This window comes from Siniperca chuatsi, linkage group LG4, assembly GCF_020085105.1.
Source record: "Siniperca chuatsi isolate FFG_IHB_CAS linkage group LG4, ASM2008510v1, whole genome shotgun sequence".
NCBI lineage: Eukaryota > Metazoa > Chordata > Actinopteri > Centrarchiformes > Sinipercidae > Siniperca > Siniperca chuatsi.
The window spans coordinates 4743245-4764341 of record NC_058045.1 but is presented as its reverse complement, the minus strand read 5'-3'; the positions used below and the strand labels follow the sequence as shown (position 1 = coordinate 4764341).

At 39.5% G+C, this 21097-nt stretch overlaps 1 long non-coding RNA gene across 1 annotated transcript; it reads right to left on the bottom strand.

The window, feature by feature from the left end:
- Positions 1–14173: 14173 nt before the first annotated feature.
- LOC122874979 lies at positions 14174–20811 on the bottom strand. Its single transcript, XR_006377717.1, has 3 exons — positions 20723–20811; positions 20197–20301; positions 14174–15310 (listed from the first exon to the last, which is right to left on the bottom strand). It is a non-coding gene; the product is annotated as an uncharacterized LOC122874979 (long non-coding RNA).
- Positions 20812–21097: the final 286 nt, after the last annotated feature.

Genomic DNA, 21097 nt, shown 5'->3' with positions numbered 1-21097 from the left:
GGAGCAGATTCTCACAAACTTAGTATTATAGTAACCGTACTAGTAATAGTATTAGGATATAATAAAGAGAAAAAGAATAAGAGTTGAAACAATGCATATTAATGGATTTTAAAATATACGGTATAACGCAATTATATTCAGTGTGTTAGTGTCAGTCCAACACTGCTGTGCCTTTTCTGATAGGATGTTTATTGCCATTGTCTTTTTTTGTGTGTGCATTTATACATGTACTACTGTTAGGTAAAACATTAACCACGTCCCAAAGTTTGATGGACTTTTTAATAATTGCAGATCTCTTAAGTACCCTGTCTTTACATATTTCATTGAAGTGAGGTTTCCTAACATTGGTGAGAACAGACCCACAGTATTCTTAGAGACTGCACAGAAGATCATAGTGGCAGCAGTCACACATAAGAATTCTTTGTTGTAGCCTAGCAGAAAAACAATTAGGTGTATCCAGGGGCAGACTGTGGCATAAAACCAGCAACACACACGCCACAGGAATACTACACGGTCCCTGATGTTGTCATGATAGCCTCTTTTCCTCATAACACAATATGCATTCAAATATTGTGTGTGTAACACTGGCAATCGTGCAAAACTGGATCAATAATCATAACAAAACATTTGCAGTAATGGGTTCCAAATAGAAGGGATGCAAGGTGAGCAGGTATGCAAAATGAAGCTAATGGAGGATAAAGGGAATGCTGGGAGAATTGCTTTATTTTATTATTCAGATCAATGATGAGCAAGGCAAAGGCGTGTGACGTGTATCCATGCTGGTACTTCTTTACAAACAAGTTTGTGTTTTTACTTTAAAGTACTGGTATCTGATTTTTTTTTTTCAACTGCAGGGTGGCATTTGGACAACAGATTTTTGTTGAAAATAAAAATGAAATAATGCACATCATACAGATACGTGACTTACACACATCTCTCATTTGCCTCCTAAAGAAACTTTTATATCTGCTGAGATCTTTTACTTAAGTAAAAGTAGCAATACCAAAGTATAAAATATTCTTTCTTCTACAGCACAACTTGAAACCAAAACAGGGATGAAAAAATCCAACAACTAAACACCAGACCTCTGCACAGGCTACAAACAATCACAAATCACACATGGCCAATCATAGGTAACTTGACAGCTAACTACTAATATAAATGTGACATTGGGGAACTGGTTCAAAGCCCCAGCAGGCTAATTTCATAAATTAATTTCATAAATAAATAAGAAATACAACCACAACAGCAAATACACAGAGAGAGTAGGGGGTGTTTTTAACTGCCTATTTTAACTCCATGATCCTTTATCGTTGAAAGGTGTCCAAAAACCGCATCATAGTTCCCACAGTCCACCACAGACCACTTCATTTAAGTGTCCAATTTTCTCCTGTGCACAGTTGTTCAAAGTTCATCCTCTTTTTCTATCCAGGCTCAGGTCTAGTTTCTGAGTAGCTTTAGTTTCTATCATCTGTCAGTCATTTTGAGCAGCTGTATAAAGCCGTGTTTCCACCCAAAGCACCTGGAACTTTTATCCCCAGGAACTACTTTTCAAGGAACTAAAAAGTTCCTTCAGCCCATTGTTGTGTGCGTTTCCACTGCAGTCTTAAGACCCACAAAGATTAGGCAAATTACACCCATTTGGTTACACCCATCACACTGCTGCATAACTGTATTGTTTTAACTTATTAAACACATCACTTGCAATTCAGCATAAGGACCTTTGCTTATTGTAACCTATGCACTCTCACCTATTTTAAATACTGAGCTTACCGGTGTATATCAGTGAAATTGAGAGCCACTGCTTCCTCAGAGCGTTGTAAATATTAGAATATGGTAACACAAGCATAAGCATTACGTGTCTTTTTACATATGTAGTAGTGTATATACTTGTTTTCAGATACAAGAACAGCCACATTTAGTTCCACAACTATTTATTTATCTGCAGAAATATAAATGTGCAAAATACAGCATTTGTGTGCTTCAGCACTCCTGGTGGTTGCAGGAGTAAACACACTAGTCTCTGCAGCCTGCAGCTCAGTGTGCCCGTCTGTTTATCTGAAAAACACGTTGAAAAAATAAATGTTATGTCTCACTGCGATGACATTAACAAGATATAATTCTGTGTGATCGACTTAGCCAAGCCTTGTCTTAAGGAACACCACAATTCTAATAATGCCATTAGCGATTGGCATTATCATGTAGCTAACGTTAGCTTTTGGCCAGGGTAGCAATAGCATGACAACAGTTAGCATTATAGCATTTATCAAGCAGCATGTGGGCCATATGTGAATTACCTTGAACCGACTGGTCATCCGTTTCCGTGTCTTCCACCGTGGCTTCCAACAGCACAGTAGCTGAGCCGCTGCGCCAGAGAAGGCGAACCAAGAAAGTCCCGGGACTTCTGAAAAGTACTACCCCCCCGAGCAGGGACCTTTTGGGGGGTAAAATAATGTCCCAGCTTAAGTCCAGAACATTGTCTCTTTGCCCTACAAAGGCAATTATAGTAACTAAAGTTACTGCTTTTTGTCTATGTAGGGCAGCATAGCTAACTGTCTGTGGTGTCATTGTTGTGAAGCCACAGTGGCTCCCTTCACAATTTTCTTTTCCCCAGAAAAGAAAATTTGAGGAGCCGGTTTCACAGTGGCATGACAAGAGGTTCAGTAGGTTTGACAAGGCTCCTTCAGTACCAGAGGCTGACTGACATTTACCACATCAGGCTAATTTTAACAAATTCAATAAAAACTGGGGGCTGAAGAGTATTTAGGCTGCGGGCTTGAGTTAACTGATGGCTGTAGACTGCCATAACTTCAAAAATAATCAACAAACTTTGCATATTTGCTTGGAGCCAGCTGGTCTTATATGATATCAATGTTGTCCATCCAACCGTCTTGCCAATAGGTTTCTAAATATTGCACTGCTCCAGATTGCCATGAATTTTGCTGTCTTTTGCTGTATGTAGCAGGAATTCAACATACTGATCTATTAGGGGTTATACTGTTTATCACATTGTAAATTACTGTGTTAATTCTTCTGTTTGTCATAATTCTATCATAATTCTAAGTAAAAGTTTAATTAGGATCTTTGAAATCCAGAATCCTATTGAACCTCAGAAGAAATATTATCATTACTTTGTCACTAAGACATTAAAGTCTTTATTGCTCATCATTATTACACTTTCATTCATTTATTCATTTGATGTTTCCCAAGTAAGGTTCCAGCGCTGTTTTTTAAGTGAACGCACATTTACTTCCTATCATGGAGAAGTGATATGATGGAAATGTATCTCAAATTGTTTACTTCTGTCTTCTGCGGAGCTGAATATGAAGATGCAGCATGTTATTGTTGTTCACACTGTTGTTTTCTCACTAGAGTCAGGCTTTGACTCAGAAGGACAATCTCCTTGAGACTAAAAGACGGCAGCTCCAGTTTTTCACTCGTTCTCTCAGTCTCTTTGAGCTGTGAAAGAAAAGTACAATCTGTTTCAGTGATTACTGGCTGACACAACAAACCGGTGACACAACAAACCTCTTACCTCCATTTTGCCATACTTTTCTCCAAAACGTCTCGTGGTATCTTTAAACGAAGAAAAAGAAACACTTCTGAGTCAGCCAAGGTCTGTTTTGTGACGGGACATATTGTCTATTACATTACATAAAGATAGCAATGTAATACTCAACTAATCTCCCCGCCATGAAACAGCTTAATAATATTTACATGAGCTGCAGGAATGAGATGCCTTACGGCCCGTTAAATGCTTGTGAAACCACCTGTCATGTCAGTGAAATGGCACTGAAACTTGTGGCTTCATTGCCATGCACGTAAGAAACCCTAAAATGAATTTATATTTCAAATCAATTCCCTGGATTTTGACAGCCTCCTGTTCAAACACTTCATTGCTGACATCTTAAAACAGCGTGACTCATTGTGTTCCTTACCTGTACACTTCCTAAACCAAGAAAACCCACAATAAAGACCAAGTTTGATGTATTCCACCATAGGAAAACAATAGATATTATCATTCAGGGAAACAGTTGTTCTCACTGTAGCATTTCTTCAGAGAAAGTCCCAGGTCCCTGTAAGAAAGTCACTCGTCATGCTTTGGGATTTGATATTTAATTCAGATGAGTGAGGCTCGAAAATTTGTCATTTACATATTCATTTGCATGTCACAGTAGATCTGTTTCAGTGTGATTTTGTTAGGCTGCGGTGTCTTTGGTGTTTCTGCATACATTGTTAAATGTGAATGTCACTGCCCGTTGGAAAAGGACTTTCGCAAAATGTGTTTCATCATTGGCTCACTTCAGGAGCAATGTTGACTTGTTTTTCCTGTTTACTGGTTTATTGTTCTTTTATTCATCCATTAATTTACAGTATGCCCCCCCTTTAGAAATGTTGTCTTAGCTTTCACTTGGAGGTCAGAGGTCATACTCAGCCACAGAATAGCGCCTGAGGAGCTGGTAGGGATTCACTTTCTTACTCAAGGACGCAGGGCAGATGTTGCTGTCACTCAGGCCTTACCTTGAAATAGTGTAAGTATTAAAGCAGGTGTGTCTGTTGTTCCAATATTGTGAACACTACATAACACATTCTTGTGGTAAGCCTTAAAGAAATAACTCCAGTATGCAAAGGCTTATATCATTTTACTGATAATAGGTGCCATAACTAATAATAACTAATAGGTGAACTGATGCTAAAAGTTGAAATTTAAATGTGGGGTATGCAATTCTAATCCAATACACGTCTTTCTGTCAAATTCAGCGAATATCTGCTCACGGTCTGCTAGCCGTCTGTTCAGTGTGTGTGCTGAAAAAAACTGGTGTTTGTACACAGCCCTGGCTCTGTAAATGGGAAATAAATAAAGTGGCTTGGATTGAGCCACACAACACTATGCCAGCAATGATTTGTGTGTCAGGTAACATTAAATGATTTGCCCACAGACATTCAGCTCACTTTCTAGTTTGCCAAGATCTGCTGTTGTTGTGACGTTAGCTATAGCAGCAGGAGAGTTGTGTGTATCGCTGTCTGGAGCTGCTGTGCTCGCTCTGGGAAACGTCTCGTCCTCTCTGGCTGTTAGCTTCGCAGCAACAGCTGTAGGAATCCACAACCTAGCTAACGTTAGTTCCAGTACTTGCTGTGTCGTTGTTCGCTGTATATCATGGTATTTGTCATGGTATTGGATTTCTCCAGAATTGCATACCCCACCTTTAAAGCTGCATTACACTAAATCAAATGACTATTTGTAACATGAAAAGGGCCACTTGTAGAAGTAAATCCACTGAGAAATATCACACAACTCTGAAGCTTTCCCAGAGCTACTTTTAGCTCATTGTTTTGGTTTTCCAGCACATTTATTAACCCTCTGTAGGCTACCTGCTAAGCACCCAATGGCAGACGAACAGCAACTAGCTCGTGAAGAAAGTCAAACCTAGAGCAAAGAAGTCATTTAAAGAGTATTGGCTTTACATGTGTCAGGTAAACACAAATGCAATTGAGTGGAATGTTGCTCTGTATCTGCAGGATACAGCCATTAACTTAATAAGTTGATGATGTGTCAGCGCTGTGTGTCTCTCAAAATGTTTTGGAGTTTTTCTGCCATCTAGTGGCCACAAATGAACAATGCAGGTTGAAGTCACTTTACGCCATTGAACAGGACTGGGTTGCATCAGCTCTTCGTAAATCCCTCACTACGTTTGTATGTAAAGTCCTTCCTAACTTCTTAGGAACTACTAGCAAGTTTCAAACTAGGGATTTACTAAATTGGGTTGCACCAGTAAAACTTAAGCAATGTCCTAGATAGTGAGACTTTATCAATGTGTAAATCGTTTGCTGGGGAGTTACTGTAGCAACACAAGCTTCAAAAATAAATTGTTTTTGATATGACGGTGTAGTCCCTCATTCGTCCAGGAGTGTTCCATCGTAGAAAAGGTTTCAGTGACTTCCGGAGGGGAGCCGAAACGTTTTGATTCTGAAAACAGTGTCCAGATGACTACGATGACCTTTTCTACGATGTTTTTGATATATTATTATTATTATTATTATTATTATGATAAATCAAATTTAACTGCCAATTTTTTGTGAATGTTGGTTTGACTGTTTTATTTATATATGCATTCGGTGTGTTAAGAGTTAATTTGAGCTTAAAGCTATTTTATTATTTTAGATTATTTTTACAGCTTTTTTCCCCGTTGTTAGATAGGGACAGCTGAAGAGAGACAGGAAAGGGGGGGATGACATGCAGCAAAGGGCCCCAGGCTGGAATCAAACCCAGGCTGCTGCAAGCCTTAGTACATGGTGCTCGCGCTCTACCAGGTGAGCTACTGGGGAGCAGTTGAAGGTCATTTGAGGAGTATCGTGTTTTCTGTGAACAGTATCGTGTTTTCTTGCATTTCAACAGCTTATTAGTCGAGATTCAACAATTCAACCGTTTTCTAGGTTTGGTTAGGTTTAGGCACAAAAACATCTTGGTATGTGAGTATGTTCATGAATTGTCACATGATAATCTGTTAAACAACTACAGGTGAAATGTAATGAAACTAATATTCTATAAACTATTTATAGGCTGACTATCGAAACGAAGTGTTACCCATAGTTTAAAGGTTAGAAAATGTCGCAGTTGTCAAAGGACTAGTTTAATATTCCTGAAAGCAACAAGGCTTTGTACATAGATTCTGAAATGCCATGAGGCCTTATAGAGAGTGTGGATCTTGTGCTGTATATACACTCTATTATAATGACAGTGCCCAACCTTTTCATAATACTAAAAAATAATTTCAGAAAAATTGTTTGCCTGTCTGTTATGTTATCATGAAAATGATGATAACCAGTGGAAACTGCGAGCCCTGGAGATTAAAACAATTACTATTATTGTGAGAGACAGCAACAAATTGGCAAGCCTGCAGCTTTGAGGAGGTGACAGAAAAAGAGGTTAGGAAAACAGGGAGGGGGAAGGAAGCCAAAGGCTAGCTGTTGAACCATCTCCAGCAGGTTAAGTACTTAAACTCCTGGCAGTCTGATTGCAAATGAGGTTTTTGAGCTCCCATGAGCTGTGGTGTGACAAGCTGTCTCTCAGCAGACTAATATCAGCCTACACTGCTGCCTGATGATCTGCTGATCACAAGGTCGGAAGATGCTGAGCTTTAAGCAACAGCTCCCCCTTTAGAGCATGCTCAGGTCCGAAATTTGTGTCACAAAGAATGTAGGAGGAAGTAAGGCCAATTAGTGTTACGTCTCTTGAACTCCACTGTCCAGATGTGCCCTGAGGGAGAATTTGGACTGTCTCCACTTTCTTCTCTCCTTCCTGAAACAGAGCAGACAGCCGTGGAGATGTGAACGCATACATCTTTATACTGACTGCACTGGGTTAGACAGACGGGAGGCTGGGTGCAGACTCTGAGTCTGCAGTTTCTTGCTTATTGTGAGACTGTTTTTTCACTGTAGTTGTGTTCAAATTCATGGGATATTTTTTTTAGAAGTTATGCGTGTTTTGTGTGTGTAGATCATCTTAACATACATTAAGGGCCTAAACCAGAACATCTAGAGATGTCATTACTTCTGGAATATGCCATCAAGTGAAGAGCTAAATTTTATATTCTGAGAAGACAAGCTGCATTTTTATAAATTAACTTATAATTAAAAAAAACTCATGGAGAAATTAAATTTTTGCCATTTTGGCCTTTTGCATGTGCTGTTTAAGTTGCATTTTTCTCCTCTGAGAATACACAAATACACATATGATGTATTTTAGTTAAATGTTATTGCTTATAACCTGGACCATGTTTTTTTAGCCAAACTTTCATAGGGATGTTTTGCAAACTCTCTGAGAGTAAAGGAAGAACTTTTAATATTGTCTAGGGTCTAATATCTATTGTACATGTTTCTACTTTCATATGTAAACTTTATAGCTTGTGCAATAAATTATTAGAGTGCAAGAGTGTCTGAACCAAAAACAGAATCACTTTAACATTGAAGTACAAAATGTCTATGATCGTAAAATAATTTAAGATTAGCAAAGCTTCTCAGTACACTGCATTTTATGTATTTACAGTATGTTTAACATTTAATATTCACTAACACTCTCATTGTTTTTATCCTTAATGAGCCATGGAAGACCCAAATGGATTTTATATCCCACTAGCTGTAATTATCAAACCACTGTTTCAGTTCTTAATATCAGAGGAGAGACATGAGCCGCTCCTCTTGAGATACTTGTTATGCTTAGTCTGCCAGCACTGCCTGCCCTCATACGTCCTCTTATTCCTTCTGTCTCTTTGTGTCTCTCTTCCTTCCTCTCTCTCTCGCTCTCATTCAAAGCGTCAGAATGTCCTTATGGGGGATTGGTATTTATCCACTCCTTCCTCACCTTAACACAAATGGATTTATCTGTCATAGCTACCTAATCTATAAGTATGCTACCTATGAAAGATGTGCCCTCACTTTTATCTCTTGCATGAATAATAAGCTGCTGATGCGATCCCTGTAGGTCAGCTCGGTTGCTGCTGTCACTGGTAGAGGCGATGCACTGCAGAGGGGTTGTACCACCAGGCTGTAAGGCATCAGCACCCTGAGGGCGCAGGAGAGGTCGAGGTGAAAAAGACGATGTTGTGTGCATGTGCCTGCATGAGTGTGTGTCAGAGAGGCAGGCAGCAGTGGAGAAAGTATTCACATCCTTTTCTTTGGTAAAAGTAGAAATAAAACCAGAGTAAAATTATTAGTACACATTTACTTTAAAGTCAAGTGTTCATTATATTAAACTCTATTTTTTATTCCATTGTTATGTTCGGCAGTTTTTACAGCAATAGACCTTTTTCACAGCAGACATTTTGGCAAGTCATAGCAGGAAAAGCACAGGTGTAATAATGTAACGACTGCATTTAGGTGAGCTAGTTCCAAATGCCTGGCATTGTACATACTGGCTCACTGGCATGAGTTACTGGGACACTTACTGGAATTGAGCCATCGTTAACACAGTTTGTTTCACCCGTGCTTTTCCTGCTATGACAAGTTTCTGCTGTGAAAAAGCCTTATAGCCATTCAGTGTCTGTATTTGCCCATGTAGGGGTTTTTACTGTCATCGGTGGAGTCAGCCTTTCCCATGCAGGATTCAAATTTTGTTCCCAAGCACAAGGGATTCAAAAGTAACGATGCATGCATTGGATGTGATGCTGAAGACACAAGCTGGTGTTCTACAACATTGTTGATTATCTTCTTTATTAATAAGTGACCCGTTATTGTTACGGACAGAGAGGCAGGAGACACCGACATGGAAACAGAGGTGTGTTTATTGGATTACAGCCGGAGCAGACAGGTATGCAGGTACGGAGACAGGGAACCCCGCTGGAGTGGAACGGAGTGGACACCTCGCCGGAGCAGGAAACACGCTGGAGTGAAGGCACGCTGGAGTAGAATCCCGTTGGAATGGAATGCAGGAGTCATGAAGAAGCCTATGGTGAGTCCGTGGTTCAACGAGGTCAGACAACTGACTGAGGTGTGAGTGCTGAGCCTTTTATCTTGGCTGTGATTAGGTGCTGATGAGGAACAGGAGTGTGATAGGGAGCAGGTGTGTATGATGAACAGACGGTGGAGCCTGGCGTATCTGTGACAGTTATCCACTCAGTCCACAGTTCGTTTAGCTGTGCCGTGAACACATACACAAGTTGCTCTTCTTCTCTTGCATTTTGCTGCCCCCTGTGGTCAATACATGTAATATTTTAATCAAAACTAATGTTAACACACACCTACCACTACCACCCGTATCTGTAGAAGTGGCAGAATATTCCAGGACTGAAATTTTAAGGATTGTGACTTTATTCATTTCATTTTAATGTTGCAGCTGATCACGGCGGAGCTAATTTTAACTACATTAGTACTGTTAGTACTTTAAGTTACAGTAATGCATCATAATGTATACATTTATCATATGTTTTGTGTGTAAAATCTTAATCTGCAAATAAACTAATTATAGCTGTCAAATGAAAGTAGTGGATTAAAAAATACAATATTTTCAAGTAGCGGAATATATAGTATAAAGACACATAAAATGAATACTCAAAGTACAAGTACCTCAAATTGTACTTAAGTATGGTACTTAAATACTGACTTTCCACCACTAGAAAACAGGAAGTCTTTGCCCACATACTTAAAATGATTAATCGCTGTCTTCAAAGCTCAGTGCCATGGTATCTGTCTTCTAATTGTTTATTTTCCCACACTGTGTTCTGATGATGCTGCCAGTTGCCAACTGCTGACTAGTCCACTTCACATCCACTTTATATGTGCAGACTCTTCTGAGTTGTCAGGTTGCTGTTTGGCCGCTCATGTTGCAGGTGAAAGCTCTCGGGCAAGTCGATGCTGAACCTGTCACTGAATGCACAACCTTCGTTCAGGAGAGCCTTTGGCAAGTGGCAACGGGGGCTTCGCTTCGCACTCCGCAAGGTTCTCACCAGTGTTTCGTTCATAGATATTTGATGAGTTGACTTCGAAAAAGAGCATATGGTGTTTGATCTGGAGGAGGTGAGGTGCGTTTGGTCTGGAGAAAGGAAGAAGCTTCGGAGTGAGGCTCTCAGTTTGTAAGGAATACAGTACACCTGATATGAGCTCATTTCAATTGTCCCATGTTGATTTGCAACAAGATATAAACACTTATTCAACTTTGCTCAGCTGTTGATAGGTGTTTGCGAGGGTTGTTGGACAGTAATCATAAAGGCAAATCCAAGTATGTCAATATAAGATGTCTAGTCTATTAGTATGTATATTTAATGAGTATTTAAAAGAATATACAGTATGTGTCGTGGTCACTTGCCTCAACCTACCTGTAGTTATAAAGTGAACAAATGTCTTTTCTTAAAATATCTGTTGTAGCTGTAGCCTTCATATGTGAACTGAAAGTATAAAACTATAGAATTCAACACAAAACTAAGCATCCCTTCTCCTCCTGCTCACAGGAAGGGACTAGCTGTTCTCAAAGAAAAAAAACTACAGCAACATTTATTGTACAGTAATGGATTGTGGGTGCAAAATGACAAAGATGGAGCTGCAATTCACTTCCAAAGCTGAAAAGAATCCTGTGAGTACACGGAGCTAATGTGACTTTGAATTTAATGTGCCAGGACACGCTATGCAACAATGCAGGTAGAGTGAGAATGGTGCAGTTATACTAGAGATGAGTGAAAACCCTTAATAACGTTTTTTTTTTTCTTTTTATTCTTAAAGTGCACCCGCTGGCATTCAGACATTAGAGTCTGTGAAAAACTCTGGATGGCTGCTTGGGTATATATTCAAACGACTGCACAGACATAGCAAACATTCACACCTGCAGCTATTTTATCCCCATCTGCAAACAAGATCTGCTTTTGAGGGATGGTTAAATAAGTCTAGTCAATCTGGTGGTACTTAAAGAAAAACTGAGCAATCAATACTACTACTGCCTAATAAATCACAATCCAAATAACAGAATAACACAAAGCAACTATGGAGTGCTTTTTTTCGGTCTGTTCTCGGGAAAAAAATAAAGATCCACCTTTCCCTCTCCACCTCCTTTTATTGTCTTTCAAGTCCTTCTTTAGAGATCTCAAAGCAAGGAGAAAGGATTAACAGAGGAATTATTGACTAGTTTTACTTTGAGGCAAAACCATGGAGGCCATCCATTTGTCTCTGGCTTGGTTTTATCAAGTGCAAAAGTCCAGCAATTTCTTTTCGTCTAACCTTAGGGAGATCAGGAAAGTAGGCTTCTGTAATCCTTGCTATTGTGCGATGGAAGTGGTGTCTTGTTATATTCACACCAGCTTACATTAGAATTCAGTGCTCGCGTTGATGGACGCCAGTAAGATCAATCCATTCTGAAAGCCTCAGCGTGGAGAATCTCGGTTGCTGTATTGCCGTTATTTAGCCGTCAAGGGCTACATTTAATTAACCGGCACTATGTCAATTCCCGAGAGTCCGAAGGGTTTAGCATCTGGTCATGTCAGTAGTGCTATTGGACTGGTAACCAACTTTGTCATTACTATCCATTTACTTTATTCTTCCTCAATATTAAATTACACCTCTTTGTATTAGCTGGTTATTTCAGGCTTGTAATGTTGGCTCCAGAAGGCTGCAGATGATTGTCTCTGCTTTATTGTGGGACAGCATGATGATGAGGGGGCAGTGGCTGTTTGAGGCACTCTACAATAATGTAATCAATGGCGTTAATGGAATCTGACTTCCATAAAGAGCTAATGTTGGTCAGCCACTAATTTGCATGGAGAATGTTGTGGCGTCAGAAACACTGCAGAGAGCCATCTGGAACTGCAGCGCGATGGCTGCCGCCTGCATTTGCCATTTGCAATAAGTACTGCCGCTGTAACTAAGCCAGTCAACATCACATAAGGAGCCCACCGTGTGGAGGCGGGTGGCAGCGACTTGGTCCCAGTGTCAGTCTTGGTTGTTCCATCTCTTCCCCTGTGCCATATCTTTCTTTCTGAATTTCTACTAGACTCCAACTCCATTGAGTACAACTGAAATTAAATCGCATGCTTTTTTTTTTCTGCTACAACATACATCTGCTCTGGAAATTAGGGAAAATAGAGGGAGAAACTTCTCTTTTTGTGTTTCAGTACCCCTTTGTCTGCGCAATGCTATTCTTTTCCCGTCGACGTTGACAGAGATATTCTTTGCATACAGCCAATCAAATAATTTCACTTTATATTTGCATATAGCAGTAACTATCACCGTTAGCTATCATTTGCTGAAAGTGCCACTTGACTAACAGACACACGACAGCTGAGATGAAACCCCAAAAGAGCTACAAACTTCGAACTGCATCCTTCACTACCTTTCTCTGTAATGTCTCTTTCCCCTCCCACAAGCTCGGAGACATTGTGTTGCACCTTGACCTCCTGCACCAGACAAACATTCACTTAGGAAAAGAACACTGCTAATGTTAATTTGAAAGCTAGATAGCTAGTTAATTAGTAAGTCAGCTGCAGCACACAGTTTAAAAGCTTGCCTGAAAACGTTGCCGTTGTTTTAGATACTAAATGCGGGGGGTTCTGTCCTTAGCTTGAAAGCTAGTTACCAGCAAAGCTTTGTTTACATTGTGTCTGTATGGCCCTGCTAACGCAGCTGTCAGTCTTGAAGAGTGAAGGAGTATTATGATGTATCTCCAAAGACCTTTTTTTCTTCCTATCAGTCAACAATACACATGAAAACCACTTTGACTACTAAAATGGATTACTTATGTGATTTAAGTCGGGGCAATCATTCGATTTTCACATCATCTTATCTTTTTACAAAAATCTTTTGTCCAATATTCCAAACATTGCAATTAAATTGGTAATGTTTTTATGTTATACCTGTAAGTTGTTTGTTTACACCTGTAAAGACTTTTGTTATCTGAAAAATATTGTTATTGATTATACAATATTGATTCAACCATATAGCTGAGCCCTGGTGCACGCTAGAGCACCCCTGGGGCTTGGCAGGACGTGTCTTCCTAACTTCCTACCTGCTCAAGGAAACTTCAGGAAACACTGGGGTTTTCATTCTTTAGACCTGCATACTGCATCCCTTTGATAGAAAAATATTCATTATTATTTAAATTATTCCTCCCTCCCTCAGATCCAGCCTTGTACCCTCCATCTTATATCTTTATTAGCTTCAGGATTTGTTTTGTTTTTCTTGCATTTGGCTCAGTCTTGCTTTCTGATTTGACCTATTGGCCTCAGCTGAGAGTGCTGAGTGATTAATAAAGTGCTTGTGATGAGGGTTATGGGGAACCTATGCAGCTTTTCTGGTTTAGCTGCTGCAAAGCTGCTGTTGGCATCTGCATATATGTATATGGGCACCGATATGTTAATACATACATGTGCACTGGTGTATGTGGGTGGGAATCTTAGCTAAAACTTTTATTGTGTGCATGTACTCACTCAAAATGTTTCACGTTTAATTAGAAATATTACTCAAACTAGAAATAATGCCTCTATTACATGTGCTGGGGTTTTTTTTCGTCATTGCAGGTGTAAGCTGTAAAATCAAAAGAAAGCTTCCATAATATTCATGAAGCAAAGAGATCCAGCTTTGCATTTCTCCAGTTGAACTAATTAATGGGAAATTCTTTTTTTCACTTTAGATACAGTTACAGTAGGCCAATTTTTAAGCATTTAATGTTTTGATAATATAACCCATTTCATGGCACAGATATCCTTTTTACATACAACATGACTGTTGGCTGTTGCAAACACTGTCATTAAATTCCAGTCTTTCATTCTGAGGTACCAGAACACTGCTGAAGGTAAATAAATAAATACAAAAGGACAAAAACTATAAGGGGCAAAATGTGGCAATGCACAGCATATACAGTTGAAGCATTGCAGAGCTTTACTGCAGTATTTTCTTTTGGCAGTGTGTGAGGCCTTATTATTGCAACAGAAGCCAGGAATCCTTAATCCACAGGGGTCTCAGTGGGAAGGAAAAGCTTCTTGAACAATCCCCGTTCTTGGAGCCTGTGGTGAAATCCAGCGATCAGTCAACCCTGAGCCTCTGAGCCTTCTGAGGGCTTGGGACTCACCCAGTGTTTTACAATGGCCCCGGTGCACTCAGGAGAAGGAGAGGAAGAGAGAGGGAGAGGAGGAAGAGACAGAGAGACAGAAAGAAAAGGGACAGAGATGTAGCGATTGAGAGAAAGAGACAGCCAAGGTCTGCTGGGGAAAAAAACACCATAACTCACAAACACATAAAAAATTGGCTCAACATTGGTGTACTCACTGAGCTGAGTTACAAGGCTGGTGGGACACAGGAGTGGGTGTTGATTTTCTCACGACACCTACACACATATACACGTCTCCATAGACACTTGTAACCTGCACAAATTGGCTTAGAAAATTTAAGTAATGGATAATGGAGAAACTAATTTGTTCGAGTGAAATTGACTTGAATGCTAATAGACTGGAAGTTCAAGTTCACAATTAAAGTTCAATACACTAAAATTCCAATTATTTGTACATAAAGTCTGCAGTAAAATCAAATTTTGCCCAACTATTCAACTCAGCATTTTAAGTTACAATGACTTGATTCTCCAGTTTCATTGAGTGTTCTTTATCATTCAAATATTTAAGAAAATTCATGTATACTTTAGGTGCAGTTCATTAATTGGGTCAGACAGGAGACTGTCTGAGGTGGGTTCTTAAGTTCATCCATGACATCCAACACTGCCTTCCAACATGTTTCCAGCTTTGGAAGGGGTCAGGTGAGGAGAAGCCAGGTTTTAGGCAACATCTTCCTGAAGGCAGAAAACTCCAACAGCAACAGCTCTGGAGGTGTCATCATCAGTATCCTAACAGAGTGTGAGAGACAAGAAACAAAGGATGTAACATTGCATTTGTAAGTACTACTCCCATTTTACCAGTTAACCATGATTTGTTTGCACAATCTGACCGGAATCAATGAGCATTAAAAGTAAGAGAAGAACCGTCACCAAAAATGTCTGCCCCCGTCAGACAGGCCAGCTCATTTCTGCAAGGCAGAGAGAGCAGAGTACACGGCATACTTAACAAAAATGGTCCACATTAACTTATGACTTCAGTCCCCACAACATCATCATCAACAACAAAAATGTACCCTCCTTTTTCTGTTGCAGTCAGTAGGCTAACAGTTGCAGTGGCAGTTGACCATCAGGCTTGGACAGAAAGCACATCAAAAAATGATGCCTTCCTTCCCAAAAAAATTCAAAACAAGCCAAGTTTCAAAAAGCACCAGCATAAAGTGGCTAACGTTAATTACATTACTTGTTATACAAATACAGATATGTTGATATTAATTGTGGTAGCATTCTACAAATCACATTCAACTTAATCTTGAGTCATTTTGAAACTATTTGTCAGTTAAGCCTGAATGAACCGAATTTCATGATGTAAAAAAATAAAAGATGAAGGGAGAAAATGGTGTAGCCTTCCTGACGTCATTGCAGTCAGGAGTCAAACTGGTCCATATTTGTCCTGTGATGGTAAAAAAAAAAAAAAAGTCAAACAGAGACCATGGCTATGTTTTTGACTGCAGATAACTCAGCTAGTCCAGACAACCTATCCACTGCTGAGGAGAAGGCTCCTTTAGTGAGATACAGACCCACAGTGTGAAAAATGGTGCCTGGCGGTTGCTTTGTTTGTCAATAAACAAGCCCTGATCATGCCCAGACAAGTTGAGTGAATTTGCTCATTAGAAGCTGGCAAAGTGCTACAGTGCTATAAACTCAATCTTTTAAATTGTCTAAGTCGAAACAAATTCTGGGCTACCAGTGGTGAGTCTGTATGCATTTGTATCTGGATAGAAGGATAGCGGCCTTTGCACAGGGGACCATTTCTGTGAACAAAACCGCTTTTCAAACTTCACCGTCGATATTGTAGGTGCAATCATTCAAGGCATCAGGGTCCGGCAGAAGTCCACAGGAGGCCATGTTGTTCATTTTAAACCAGTGATTTAGAAACCATTCATGCCGCACTTTGCATAATCTTGCTATGGTACTTACCAGAACCTCCTCTATCACTCGGGGATGTTATATTGTTGAAATGTGAACGGACTGCCACATGGTTTTACACAGCTCATAAAATAAGAGAGGCTGTTTTTGAAAGATGGGAAACCTTTTGCAGATTGATTGCTGGCATGAAAATACAATTCACTGTTAAATGTCACTGAAATTATGAGCTGTGGTAAGATTTTTATCAATAAAAGAACGAGATTTTAAGGATGTAACCAGCTGTCGTTTGCAAATAGTGAGAAATCAACACCAGCTAAAAATATAAAATTTAGCACGGTTACACACATTTTCATACACAGCAGTCGCACCGCTCATGTGAGACAAGATCATTTTCTGTGATTCATTCAGTTGCCATTTAGTGATGACAACCTTTGACCACAGTTAACTAATGAAATTACATCCACATGCATGAAATCATTTTACAAGGATCCTGCAGTCTTGTTCCCAGGGACTCAGAGACTGACCTTACATTTCTGACCATCTCAGCTTGACCTGCATGCGGATGCAGCAGCACACCGGAAATGACTGTTTATTCACTGCACTGTTTGTTGACATGGCTGATTCATTCCATGAGCGGTTTGATGTCACTAGAACACTAAAAGTACCTTCTCTGTGAACCGGAAGCATTTAATATGAGGATTTTTCCCATGGAACAGAGTCTGGTGAGTCATGCATCCATCAGACTCTTTTACAGGAAAAAAACTATGCCCCCTGCAACAATCTATTTATTACAATAATTGTAATTATACATTCAAGTGTGTGCAGGCAAAGAGGCCCGATGGGTGGTCATCAGAGCTCAATTGATTCTCCACCAGAGGGCAGTGCTAAGTGCTCTCTTGACCTCAGAGCTCTGCTTGGCTCCCCGTTGGTGCAGCGGCTGCATCCCATCACCTACATCCAACTGTACTGAGCTGTGTTTATTTATACTCTGCACGCTCCGAATATTTGCACGATAAGATCAAGAAAAAACAGCCACTAATCGCTGCAGATGTTAGTTAATGCCGTCCAATAGATTGATTATCTTTTCTGCATCCGTGCAACATACGAAACTATTTAATAGGCATTGCTCAGCTTTAACTTTCAGACAGTGTGGGATGAAACTTTTCGTTCCTTGACTCTAAACGGTATAAACCCTCATTCCTTTTTCACAAAGCATAGATGGGAGGTGCTTTGGATCTGTGCCAGCGCCTCTCAAAAAAGAATACAAGAACAGTGGATGCACAGAATCACTGAGAGCGTTGAAATTGAGCTTTTTTTAATAATCGCCTTGTCGCACTCTGCTAAGCTTTGTAGCTGAGTGTGTCTTTTGTGTCTGAACAAGCCTGGTGCAAACACAAGACAGTCAAATGTTTTTTAGGCTCCCAGCAGGTTTCTTTAAAAATTAAAATTAATGATACTGGGTCTCCACATGGTATCCTCAATCAAGGTTACAGAATAGAAGGTAATTAAGTCATTTAAGTCTCCTACGTACACCATGAAGCTCATTTCTGATATTGACAAGAAAGCCTGTGCCAATGACAAGCTAAAGAAATGACAAGGCTGCTTTTATGCTATATTAGTCACTATAAGAATATTAGAAAAGAAAAAAATGAAAACACATCTCCATAGCCTCCAGCCTCTTCCATAAACACATTTTTATTGTACTTTGTATTATTAAAAAACAACACATTTGTCAGTAGTTTCTTTTTGAATATTCTAACTTTTTTCCCTGCCTGTGTAGTCACAGGTATGACCGAGGCTGTGCTCTGACCTCTGTGAAGACAAGTGTCACACCACCCACATCTTGGCATTCAAACTATGCCATCACTTCATATTATGTGATATAAATATATGTTTCCAATTCAGGAACTAATGAAGTGCAACTCTGTGAAGTGATAATGACGTCTTGTTATATCACTGTATGTGTGCAAAGTGAGAGACATGTTTTGCAAGGATAAAAAGATAACATTGAGGATACAAAAGCTTTGGAGTCCAGTTACATGTAGAATCTGTCTTGCAGAGAGCACTGATATGTTCATCAACAGATATCAGGTAAGATTTTGGTTTTTTTTCGCCAACATGAATTCTATTACCAGTATGAAGACAGTGTATCTTTGATATCTTTGACTGATTCTGATCATATTCTGATCATATCTTTGCACCTTTTTCTTCTTTGTTTACCATATCGCTGCTGCAGTGCTCAATACTTCAATACAGTTCAGTTATCTTTATGCAGTGGCGACAAGCATCTTGATTGGCCAAACTTCATGCCATCTTGGTCAGTGTCTCCCCCCCACCACCACTCCATGACGAGTACCTTCAGCAGAAGACTCATCCCCCCAAAATGCACCACAGAGCGCCACAGGAAGTCCTTCCTGCCAACTCTTTAACTCCTCCCTGTGTCAGTCTGTATGACCCTAAGTCATTAAACTGGACATTGATCACTAACATCTCTGCAATACTTGACATAATTGTGCAATATTCTGTGTTAATACTACTGTGGAATATACTCTTTTCAGTTTAAAATTCCCAATTTATTGATATTTATTCATGCTTCTATTACTGCTGTGCAATATCCTCCGTCTCATTATAATCTCAATAAGCTACACTTAACTTGACAGTTCATGCACTATTACCTTATACCGTATTATTATCATCAACCGGTAAACCCACTTTGTACTTCACACTTATTTTTATTTTATACTTATATCCACTTGGTACTTAATTTATTTTCTGACCTGTATTACAGTGTATTGTATTTTTTGCTTAGTACTTCTATTCCTGTGTGCACTGACGTGACAGTGAGCTGCTGGAACAAAAGGGTTTCCCCGCGGGGATCAATAAAGTATTTCTGATTCTGATTCTGATTACATTTTTAAAAGAACTATCATTACATATCTGCAAGATCATGTTTATCACCAACTTTATTATTGTACTTTATCTGTGTTAATTTTGGCAGCTATGTTAGATTTAGTCTTAGTCTTTAGACGAAAATGCTTATTAGTTTTAATCACATTTTAGTCATTTTTATCCGTCATAGTTTTAGTCTAGTTTTAGTTGAGGAAATGTTATTACATTTTAGTCAACTTTTAGTCAAAGTGTTTTCTCTCTTAAGCTAAACTAAATCATTACCATTGAAATCACACTAGTGCGGAAACAATTAGTTGATTAATATGCCTACCTGGCCTTAGAGCTAAGAAATCATACACAAATATCTTCCAGATAAATTGCTGTGGAATCTTCGAAACAACAGCTTAGATAGTAATTGCAATGCATGTTCAGAGCTTACCATTAAGCAGCAGCACATGATGCGCACTGACACATTGGGGAACAGGTCTGAAAAGCACGGTTGTCCCCCATATGTTTCAATATATGATAAAGCGTTTTACTTGTCCGACCAAAAAGTTTATTTGTCCCGGACAAGTTATAACATTCATTTTCAAGCCCTGAATGTTTCCCTCACAAGCTTTGAAGCTAGCGAACTGATGTTAGCTAACACGCTAACCCAGCCAACATTAGCCTGGAAGGCAGGTTCATTCATTCATTTATTACCTCAAACTGAAAACTTTTCTGTGAGAAAAACTGGCTTCCAGCCAGACTAAGCCAACGTGGCTTGCTAGCAAATTTGCCACAAGTTGACATAGCCGACTGCCCAGTAACATTGACTTAACGTTAGCAAATGTATATGCTTTATTAACATTAAGACTTACAGTTAGCGAAGTGTCTCCTCAGGTTGGTTGTGTTCTTCCCACCTAATTTGTAGCCACAGGGCGTCTCTCCGTCTCCCGTTACTACAGTGCATTGTGTTTTCCTTTCTGCCAAATTTAAATAAAGTGTGTCCATAGATTAGGACTATAGACGCACAATTGGGGGAAAATACCATGCATTTTGTGAATGTCCTACAGCCCACCACCATAGACTGTATAAAACAGCCCACCACTAACATTATATTTTATTATCAAAGATCTATTTTTAGCTCATCAATGGAAAAAAGGTTGTTGACGAACATTTTTGTTATAGTTTTCGTTTACGAAATTACCGCTGTACTTAATCTAATAAAGCTGGTAGACATATTTTGTTACTCTTGGACAGCAGGCTAGCTGTTTCCCCCTGTTTTCAGTCTTTGTGCTAAGCTAGGCTAACGGCTGTTGCCTGTAGCTTAATATTTACCCTACAGACATGAGAGTAAGACAAAAATCTTGTGAAAATCTTTGTAAATTAGTTTCAGTAGCTTACAAATTGTATGGCTTCAGTTTTGTCCTGTAGAAAAAAGGGTCTCATTCACAGCTTGCATTCCTCTCCTGTTTGTGCTGTTTCAGGAATATGCTGCAATATGCCTACATTACTTATTGATTTGAGGTGAGAAATCAAAGGATGTTTTCTTTTACTTCAAATAAAAAAGCCTCACAGTCTCATGTGCTTTGAATGTTCTTTCCTGAATGTTTTGATCACTGCCTGTGCTGTCTCTCTTTCTCCAAAGAAAACTAGCTGCTTCATATGCTCTGTCTACTTCATGCTGCATATTTGCTGCTTTAAAGCACCATGATGCTCAGGGCACAGCAGGGGGACTCAGAGTTACAGTAACAATGGTTGCCCCCCTCCCATCCTTCC